At 47.4% G+C, this 11,234-nt stretch overlaps 1 protein-coding gene across 2 annotated transcripts in view; it reads right to left on the bottom strand.

The window, feature by feature from the left end:
* RPAP1 (RNA polymerase II associated protein 1) overlaps positions 1-6,726 on the bottom strand; it is a 54,012-nt gene extending 47,286 nt beyond the window's left edge. For both annotated transcript variants that reach the window (XM_045015749.1, XM_045015747.1), the window contains exon 1: positions 6,581-6,726. The gene's annotated coding sequence lies outside the window, so the exon portion shown is untranslated. The remainder of the gene's footprint in view (positions 1-6,580) is intronic.
* Positions 6,727-11,234: the final 4,508 nt, after the last annotated feature.

Consider the following 11,234-nt stretch of genomic DNA (forward strand, 5'->3'; position numbering starts at 1 on the left):
ACAAACTGGTTAGAATCAAAATGTGTTGCAGATGCCCCTCAAATAAATCCCTCACCAATTCCTCCATCCTTGCCCTGCCTTCAGCACTCAGATTTACACATGCCTACCTGGCTATTCTGTGCATTACTTTCACCATCTGAAAATAATGGGGTCACATAGTCACTTTAGAACAGTCCAGACAAAAAACATCAGACACTGTGGGGTGAAAGCCAGCCACAGAAGACATTCAGAAAGAGAGAGGGGTTTCTGGAACAAGCCAAAGCCACTCCCCTCAGCATGGGTGTAACTACCGCTCCTTAGAGTGCTGAGTAACAATATAACATCACAGATATCGTGTGGATGAGAATTTAATCTTGTTCTGGAACCAGGCTTAAGCCTTGAACACCCACATTCCCTATTCTATCCATGTTGTAACCAGTTTGCCCAGTTTGGTGTGGATGAGCCAGAAATGGTTTAAATACATTTGATGTTCGGAGGTGGGCAGGAGTAGCGAGCACGGGATTATTTTTTCCCAATACTTTTATTCTATCTAGACCAGGGGTAGGCAACCTATGGCATGTGTGCCGAAGGCGGCACGTGAGCTAATTTTGTGGCACTCATACTGCCTGGGTCCTGTTTTAAAAAACGTATTTACTTTACATACACCAATAGTTTAGTTATATATTACAGACTTATAGAATGAGATCTTCTAAAACGTTAACATGTATTACTGGCACACGAAACCTTAAATTACAGTGAATAAATGAAGACTGGGCACACCGCTTCTGAAAGGTTGCCGACCCCTGATCTAGACCATTCACCAGACTACCTACAGGAGGACTGCAGTACAGTTTGGTTTGCACAGCTGTCAGAGAGTAAGGAAGCCCTTCTCTCAGCTGGCAGAAAAAGCATGCTAGAACATTGCCAGCAATAACCATATTGCTGCTAGTGGAGCTCTGAACCCAGTGCAGCAGGGACTTAAAGACTGGTCCCAATTGCCTTGCAACTCAGGCCTCCATCTGCACTACAAGAACCTTAATACACAGTTATCTGCCACACTTAGGAATGTCCATATATACATTTTTTTATTATAATTATTATTGGTAAAACACCTACCAGCACTGTTGATAGAAAGTAATGATCTATAAACGTCCTGGAGACCAGTGCTTTAGACTAGATATGACAGGAGGGATGGGAACAGGTGTAGGAGATTCATAGAACTGGAAAGGACCTTGAGAGGTCATCTAGTGCAGTCCTCTGCACTCAAGGCAGGATGAAGTATTATCTAGACCATCCCTGACAGGTGTTTGTCCAACCTGCTCTTAAAAATCCCCAATGATGGAGATTCCACAACCTCCCTAGGCAGTTTATTCCAATGCTTAACCACTCTGACAATCAGGAAGTTTTTGCTAATGTCCAACCTAAACTGCCCTTGATGCAATTTAAGCCCATTGCTTCTTGTCCTACCCTCAGAGGTTAAGAAGAACAATCTCCCTCCTTGTAACAACCTTTTATGTACTTGAAAACTGTTATCATGTCCCCTCTGTCTTCTATTCTGCAGTTTAAACAAACCCAATTGTTTCAATCTTCCCTCATAGATCATGTTTTCTAGACCTTTAATCATTTTTTGTTGATCTTCTCTGGACTTTCTCCAATTTGTCCACATCCTTCTTGAAATGTGGTGCCCAGACTGGACACAATACTCCAGCTGAGGCCTAATCAGCGTGGAGTAGAGCAGAAGAATTACTTCTTGTGTCTTCCTTAGAATACTTCTGCTAATACATCTCAGAATGACGTTTGCTTTTTTTTGCAACAGCATTACACCATTGACTCATATTTAGGTTGTGATCCACTATGGCCCCCAGATCCCTTTCCACAGTACTCCTTCCTAGGCAGTCATTTCCCATTTTGTATGTGTGCAACTGATTGTTCCTTCCTAAATGGAGTAATCTGCATTTGTCCTTACTGAATTTCATCCTATTTACTTCAGACCATTTCTCCAGTTTGTCCAGATCATTTTGAATTTTAATTCTATCCTCCAAAGCACTTGCAACCCCTCCCAGCTTGGTATCGTCTGCAAACTTTATAAGTGTACTCTCTATTCCATAATCTAAATCATTGACGGAGATATTGAACAGAACCAGACCCAGGACTGATCCCTGCGGGACCCCACTCGTTATGTCCTTCCAACATGACTGTGAACCACTGATAACTACTCTCTGGAATGATTTTCCAACCACTTATGCACCCACCTTATAGTAGCTCCATCTAGGTTGTATTTCCCTAGTTTAACGATGTTTTGTTACAGGTGTTGAAGTGAGCCAACCAGGTCTCTTCTGTTAGGATCGCCAAGCATGTGAGTGGAGAGTAAGGCTAGTAGGAGCCATATTTGACACCAAAAGTAGATCCATGTATCTTTGCTGTAGATGATGAGTACGTCCCTACCAATTTCACAGCCCTGAAAGAGGTGTCCCTGACCATGAAATAAGACCTTCCCAGTGAAATCTGATCTCTCCCTTGCTGCTGGGAGCACCCCAGCTGTGGGGCTCCTAGCTGCAAGTCCTCACCAGGCTGGGGGAGAGCAGGACTTGTCCTTCTCCTTCACAACCATTCTCAGGGAGAGACCAGACCCACCTCTATGTGCCTCCCCCAGCTGCAGGAAGCTGTGGGGCTGGGCAGCAGACCCAGAGGTTCCTGCAGCTGGAGAAGACTTGTGATTTCCCCCTGCTGCTGGAAGCACCCCAGCTGCGGGGGCTCCTAGCTGCGAATCCCCACTGCCAGAAAAGGGACCCCCCCCCCCCCCCGCTTACAACACCCTGAAATTTCAGATGTAAACATCTGAAACTGATCAATTTTAGAATCCTCTGGCCATGAAACTGATCAAAATGGACTGTGAATTTGGTAGGGCCCCAATGATGAGGCAATATTTACCATTATAATGGTAAATGGATATGTTTCTAAGGGTACGTCTTCACTACCCGCCGGATCGGCGGGTAGCAATCAATTTCTCGGAGTTCGATATATTGCGTCTCATCTAGACGCGATATATCGAACCCCGAACGCGCTCCCGTCGACTCCGGAACTCCACCGGAGCGAGTGGCGGTAGCGGAGTCAACGGGGGAGCCACGGACGTCGACCCCGCGCCGTGAGGACGGGTAAGTAATTCGAGCTAAGGTACTTCGACTTCAGCTACGCTATTCACGTAGTTGAAATTGCGTACCTTAGATCGTCTTCCCCCCCCCCCCCAGTGTAGACCAGGCCTAAGAGTTGCAAAGCTTCCCAGAATCAGCATTGAAGTCTGTTAAGTGAGCGGGTCCATCTGTCCCTCCTCTCACTGGATACAAAACAATTGGAAGTTGTTGATTTGAGAGGTTTTTGTGTAGCATACAACTTCATTACTGGAGCATCCCATACTTAGAAAATTTCTTCCAGCAACTCCTAAATTCACCTCCCACTTTGGTGATAGGTACTGACTCAGTTTAAGACATCTGTCTGAAAATATTTGCTGATTTGATGTGAGCCACTACCATGGTGATTTCTGATTAGGTGCCAGATGAACTGTACTTATACTGTGGGAGCATGAACAGAAGGAAAACTATAAGCGGCCTGTAAGTGGTAAGACAGCAGCTCTGATTTAGATGTAGCTAATAAATGAGGAAGGGCACCCCATACATACCGGAGTGTAGGAAAATTCCTCTCTGATTGTGAGGAGTCTCTGAACCCCAAGGTCTCTTATTTTCCCCAGCCCCAATATGACATTGTTAACTCCTTTCAATGGAGATTACCATCTTAGTCACCAAAGTGGACCAGAAGAGACCCGCCCCTCAATCACAGCTTCTAAATCAGACAAAGGATCACTACAGGGCAACATAAAGTGCTTCCTCCAGCCAGAGGCTGAGCACGCTCTCTCCACAACACCTCCAGCCCTGTCCTGCTGGGCTTGAAGTGGGGGAGTGAAGGGAGCGAGGCAGAGAACTGCACTCAGGCAGGCCTCCCTCATGGCAGTGCAGAGATCAAGGAAGGTCACAGCATTAGTGCTCTAAATCAAAGTCAATGAAAGACTAACTGAGCTATTTATCTATCAAAATGGCCATCTACGCGACCAGGGAGAGGCGGTTGGCCAATGGAGACTCCTGTGACTGTGGGGCTTGTTTCCGGTCCTTAGTCCGTTCACATATCCGGGCGGAGCTCCTCTGGGCGGCGTCCACTGGCTCCCTTGACGCCTTTGAGGAGCAGTGGGCGCTGTCCGGGGTTCTCTGCTCGGTGTCCCCGTCAGGCTCCCTTCTTATGACCCTTTGACCGCACTCCTGTCCCTGTTCTTTTATTAGTTGTCCCCCAAAATTAGTGGGTTTCTGAGGCCTTGTGGATCCTCACCTTAGGCTGGGGGGGAGGGGGATCCTTTAGCATTGGGCGGGCTTCTGCCCGCCCAGTTTCCCGGAAACCCAATAGATACTAAACCAATGTGTGCTGTGTCGTATTGCCCCTCATGAAAGGCTTTTTTCATCCCACAGACTGTGGCAACTGACTCCAAAAAAAAAACCCATGACAGATATGGAGAGGGGGGTGGTAATTGTAGCCTGTAATCAACAGTATAGGTAGCCAAATATCCTGGGCTATAACCAGTCTAACTCTGGAAGAGGGCCTGCTGAATGGGCCACCTGCAGGAGAAAAAATGAGGTTTATATTGGTCACAGAATATTTAATACCTGCATTTGGACCAGGTAACAGTGAATGCCTTAGGAAAAATTAGTGCCCCTACACTATCGATTGGGTCTTTGGGGTAACGGAAGCCTCAAAAGTTACTGCAGAGGGCCAAATGTTCAAATAAAGGAAGAGATCTGCTGTTAATAGATTACAGTAGAATAAACTAAAGTACTCAGCAGTTTTTTCAGAGTACGCAACATTGATGGGGTTTTGGTAAACAAGTCATTCTATGTGAAGATTTTGAGACCGATTATAAAAATAGGCTTAGGTTAGAACATGTAGAAGTAAATGGCTCTTGGTCTGAAAAATAATTTGTCAAAATAACTCACAGACAGGTTAGTTATGATTATATAATGATATTCACCATATGGTGAAATTTATTGCTACTGTATGTGCTGGAGGTTGCTGCTGGTTGGAGGAAGAGGGTGGTTAATGTTTTGTTGTGCTTTCAAAACATTGTCCGTGGCACCAAAAATTTAGGATAAGTGCCCATTTTCCAACTATTTGTTGTAAATCTAAACATACATAACATTCCAACATACATTCATAAGCCAGGGCAAAACTGATATGTCCTAGCAAGCTTTATTTCTCACATCTGTGACTACATGTCCCTTTTAGGTCAACATGTGTCCAAGATAGTAGCTAGGTATGTCTACACCAGTGGTCGGCAACCTTTCAGAAGTGGTGTACCGAATCATCATTTATTCACTCTGATTTAAGGTTTTGCGCGCCAGTAATACATTTTAACATTTTTAGAAGGTCTCTTTCTATAAGTCTATAATATATAACTAAACTATTGTTGTATGTAAAGTAAATAAGGTTTTTAAAATGCTTAAGAAGCTTCATTTAAAATTAAATTAAAATGCAGAGCCCCCCCGGATCAGTGGCCAGGACCCAGGCAGTGTGAGTGCCACTGAAAATCAGCTCATGTGCCACCTTCAGCACCCATGCCATAGGTTGCCTACCCCTGGTCTACACTGTAATTAAACACCCACTGCATGCCCACGCCAGCTGACTCAGGCTCAGCCTAAGGAGCTGTTCAACTGTGGTCTGGGCTCAAGCCCAAACTCTGGGACCCTCAGCCCTGACAGGGTCCTATAGGTTGGGCTCCAGCGTGAGTCCAAACATCTACACCACAATTAAACAGCTCCTTAGCCCTCACAAGCCTGAATCAGCTGGCAGGGGACCAGCTATGGGTTTTTAACTGCAGTGTGAACATACCCTAAGCATCTCCAATTTCTCAGTAATAGCAGAGAGTGCCTATATAATCTTCAATAGCACTTTTATATCCCTTAAAGGGTCCCCTGGTGGTGATGGGGGAGGGAGGGTTAGAATTTTTCCTTCCCTTGGCGGGTCACTTCCAATTTATCTCTGAAAGGATAACCCTAAATCTCAGACTTTTGCCGGCTTTGACCCAGCACTCTCCCACCACAGCATTACTGCGAACCACTGTGTTTCTGGTGGTTACTAGGCACATGGGTGTCTCTCCGGGTGGTGGGGGGCGGCGGGGAGGACTGGCCCCTGGCTGCGATCTGCTGGGGGCCGGGCGGGCGGGCGGCAGGGAAGGAAGGAAACGGGCAGCATCAGGGCGCTCCGCTCCGGAATGAGACGCGGGGCGGGGGGGGTGGTTTCTAACAAGGAACGAAGTGAAACTTTCTGTCTCTGTCTGACACACGCTTCCCGGGCGCAGGACGGACGGACGGAAACCCCCCCCCCGCGGGGTTTTACTGCTGCCCACGCACCGGTGACCCAGGCCGCGTGCGGAGCGGGAGATCTGCTCCTGTTGCCTGTCCCCTCTCAGCCCCGCCCTTCGCCCCCTGGGCAAACGCGGCTCCCCGCCGCCCCGAGGGGAACAGCCCTGGACCAGCCCCTGCCCCGGTCACCGGCTGACACTAACCTGAGCATGTGGGCCGCCCCTGCTATCCCGCCAGCCGCAGCACTTCCGCCCCGCAGCACTCGTCACTTCCGCCCCGCGGCCGCGCCCTTTCACCCCGGGCTAGAGCGGGTTTCCAAAGCTCTTGTCCCCGCCCACCCCCGCCATATTGGAGCCGTGCGAGAAGAATCGCCCGAGGCAGGGCGGCGGGCTCACGTGGGCTGATGGGCTGGGCGGTCCGAATGTGTGACGCAAGCAGCGTATGTCGCCGGGAGTCCGCCTCCCTGACGTAGGGCTGTCAGTCAACGCCCGCTGGGGAGCTGCCGCCTGCGCCCGCGAGTGAGACTTGCACGTGGCTAGGCCCTCGCCCCGACAGCGTATCCCTGCCGCCTGGGCCGCGCAGCGCGTGCCTGGCTCCTCCCACTGCCCCGCGCGAGCCCAACGCGGCCACTCGCCGCCGCTGCCCAGAGCCCGCTTGGCTGGCGGAACGCCCGGGGCGGGGAGGTCCTCGCGCTCCCAGGGAGCCAGAGCCCCGCTCCCAGCGGAAGGGAGGAGATACCAACTGTGGCCGTAGCCAGCCTGCAAATCCCTCCCTGGGGAAGGTGCTTAACTTCCTGCGCCTGGGAGTTCAGCCGGGCTGCTCCCCTGTGCGTGACTCTGTGAACATTTGGAGCCCAGGCAGGGGCAGTAAAGGGGACTGAATTCCCCATTGCAGTGTGTCGGATTCGCGGCAGGTTAAATTAATGTTAATTAAAGCTGATCTCCTGGGTACGCCCCTGAAGCGCTGCCAAGTCTCTTGCTTCTCCCAGTAGACAGTTGCTTTTTGGCCTGGCACACTAGCCTACTGGCAAAAACTCAATCTGCTAGTGTTGGCCTGCAAGTTCAGTGAGAGACAGTGGCACTAAAATATTTCCCTGAATCCTCTTATGATGTAGATTGTCCCAATTCAGGTTCTTGGTATTCAAGACGTTAAGGACCCAGGGTTTTAATACTTGCGCCTGGGTTTATGTAAATCCTTTAAAAATTATGCAAATTTACAATCTTGCTTTTTATGTTGTTGCATGGGGAGACTGGAAACACTAAAGGAGAAAAGGTGTCTATAGCAATATGACTGTAACTGATGGTGTAGCTGTGTTGGTCCCAGGATATTAGAGAAGGTGAGTGAGGTAATATCTTTTATTGAACCAACTTCTGTTGATGAGAGTTAAAAAAAAAAAGGGAGTAACTGCCATTAGAGCTGAGGCTTATTCAGCTTTCCTTGTTTTCCACTTTGTAGAGGTATTGTGTGGGGGTGGGATTATAAATGCCAATCAAAGGATTTAGATCAGGGATGCTCATACTGTGCCCTGAGGGGCAAATGCAAGCTGTAGAATTCTAATTTGCTCCTCATGGCCACCCTGTCCCTCCAGGGTCTGAACCAAGTTGATTGCAGGATTTTAACATTCTTTCCAGCATATAAAGGAGGCTAAAAGTAAAAGCAAAGATTGAGTGTGTATGAATTACTGAAACATGTACATCTATATGCAAAGAGCCCCTTGTCTCCTGGCAGGCAACCAGCGTGACTGTCAGTGTTGCAGATTTGGGACACTTCTTGGCCTAAAACCAAGGTCATGATAAACTTAAAATATCAGAAGTGGAGAAATTCAGTTGTGCACCAAAAACACTAAACAGAGAACTTCCTTCTCCTCAGCCATTAAAGTCCTCCAAAAGGCCATGCTGCTTCTAGGAATGGCAAAGTTAAGAACCCCTCCATTGTGGTTCTTTGAGGGTATTTTTTTAAATAAAAGAGTGGCCAGCACAGAAAATATCCTATAGATGCACAGTCCAACCCACCAGCTAGGCAGAGAGATCACAGGCACAAGTTTGATTCTGACCCAAGGATCTGACACCCTTCTACAGTCTGCTTCTGGAACTAACATTGCCTGATTCTGATTAAGGCCAACATGGCTGTTGGCCTTTGCATGTTGAGCAGTTAATACTACATCTAGTGTACTTAGGAGCTGCTATATTTATCCATCATGTTAGGAACACGTAACTACCTGTGTGGGTTCCCAGGAAAGGAAACCCCTGAATCTTTGAAGCTCCTCTGATGCTGCCCTATCAGAGTGCAGCTTTTCTGCTGGCAGAGCTGTGCTTTGCATTTGCTAAAGGAACTAGAAGAGAGTGAAAGATGATCCTCGTTCACAGAGAACTATGTTGCTTCTAGAAGCCTGGACATTGCAGCACAGGCTAGCTACCTGAGTATAAACCCAGAGGGTTGGGCTGTTGCTTGTGCCATGGTGTTCACACTGCTAGTTTTAGTGTGCTAGCTTGAGCAGAGCTAGTGTATGTCTGTGTACCCAGGCTGGGAGGCATGCTCCCAGTTGCACCCTGGGAGACAAGGCCTTATTCTGCACTGCCTTGAAACCTTCCTAGTTACACCAGTGTAAAACTGAATGGACAATCAGGTTCTTACCTTTAGTTTGTAGTTCCCAGTTTCTGCTGTCCTGGGGATGGGGGAGCAGATAAATCAGCTTGGGTAGGGGGGCATGTAGATGGAGTTTGAAATAATTTTTTCAGTTGCTTGGTATTGGACCTCTAGGACCAAAATCTGTACCCATTGACTTTAATTGGTTTTGGATTATGCCCCTAGTTCAGGGGGTCGGCAACCTTTCAGAAGTGGTGTGCCGGGTCTTCATTTATTCACTTTAAGGTTTCGCCTGCTAGTCATACATTTTAACTTTTTAAAAGGTCTCTTTCTATAAGTCTATAATAGAAAACTAAACTATTATTGTATGTAAAGTAAATAAGGCTTTTAAAATGTTTAAGAAGCTTTATTTAAAATTAAATTAAAATGCAGAGCCCCCCGGACCAGTGGGCAGGACCCAGGCAATTGCCTACCCCTGCCCAGGTTCATTTGAAGTCAGGAGGCTGCATTTTAGTTTGTTATAAGGCTTTAGTTAATCTCTAGAATAGACTGGTCAAAGCATGGCTAACAATCTGCAGAGAGCAATACTATGCTGAAAAAGGGATGGATAAGGTGACCTAACAGGAATAAGTATTTTTCATCTCTGATTTATCTCAAATCTTCTGTACAAGTTCTGAGGTCTGTATGGTATGACAGGTACTGTAGGCATGAAATAGGGAAGTGTCCATAATATTTTCTGCCAGATAGGTATAAAAAAATACTCAGTATTTAATTATAAATTTCTCCCAGACAAGATGACTTCCTGTCAAAGCTGCCAGAGTTGTATGTATCCTCCCCGCTCATTATTTTTGTATCATCAGTTTTAATAATACAGTCAGATGCTATATATAGTCTATGCTCTATCAATAAATCATGCCCATGCATCTTCATATTTGTCCTATAATTTATAAGTACCAGCTTACTTTTGTGCATTGTTAAATTATTCTGGCTAACAAAATGTCCCTACTCCAGTTCCAGGAGTCATGAGAGGTGAACTTCAATGCTTTTTAACTTAGAATTAAAGAAAGACATTGTACTAGACTTTATGGACTCATTCCCTTCAGTCACAAACCTGGATAAACATCTTCATTCCCAGTTCTAGCCCACCACAAGCCCCCAGTTCAACACCTTGTAGTAGAAGCTATTCATCTTCTGATCAAGGGATGGCTATGACAGTCTGTCCCTAAGGGCCATATGCTTCCCCTCCATTGAGTGACAGGGAAGAGAGCAGAATGACAAAGATCTCTTGGAAACGGGCTTGGAGGATTGTACAAAAGAGAAGGCAATGGAGATATACAGTATGTCCACCAATAGTCTGTCACAGAGCTGCAACATGGTAAAAATAGTGACAGGCTGCCTGAAAGGGGGCTGGCTGGGAGATACAGCCACAGTTGGGGTGTTCTTCCTCCAAAAAGATGGAAGTTATGCAGCACTAGTCAGCCCTCTCCTCTGTGGAGTTAATCCTGCAAGGTGCTGAGTGCCATCAGTTCCCATTGAAGTCAGTAACAATGAAGGCACTGAAGACTGCAGAGGAGTGCTCAGCACTTCACAGAAAAAGCCATACATGAACCCCCTGGGAACACTTATAACCCAGTCCAGCAAAGCACACAAGTATGTGTGTAACTTAAAGAATGAGTAGCCCCCCATGAAGTCAAAAGGGACTACTCATATGCTTAAAGTTATGCACATTGTTACAGGGTCTCACCACACTGGCACCTCCTGCTGGCTGTTTCAGGAATTAGCTCTGGTCAGCAGGTATACTCTCCAGTGGTAGGGGCTCACCCATCCTAATCTTTGCCTGCAGACTCACTGCCTCTGCTTTGTGGCACAGTCCTCCAGCTGTGTCACAATCCAGGTTCTCACCTTCCAGGGGACTCCTTCCACAACAGTCTAGTTGCTCCTCACAGTGACTTGGCAGTCCATAGCCTGGCCACCTTTTCAGTGGCAAGTGGGGGAAGATAACCCAGCCTCACCCACAATTCTGGGTCCCAGCCCAGGGACCCTGTAAACAACAGCTTCCCACTGCCAGCACCTGCTTCAGGCTCCTTCACTCTCTTCCCAGGGCCTAAGGCCTGCAAGTCCTAGCCCTGTTCACAGTACTAGTCCCCCATCTTTGGGCTTCCTGTAGCACAGTCACTTGGTTTGGCCTGCAGCTTCCTTTTATATAGGCCAGCTGGGCCCTGATTGCCTAGGCCAGCTGCTGCCCTAATTGGCTCTTTCCTTGCAGCCCTC

Source organism: Mauremys mutica, chromosome 4 (assembly GCF_020497125.1).
Source record: "Mauremys mutica isolate MM-2020 ecotype Southern chromosome 4, ASM2049712v1, whole genome shotgun sequence".
NCBI lineage: Eukaryota > Metazoa > Chordata > Testudines > Geoemydidae > Mauremys > Mauremys mutica.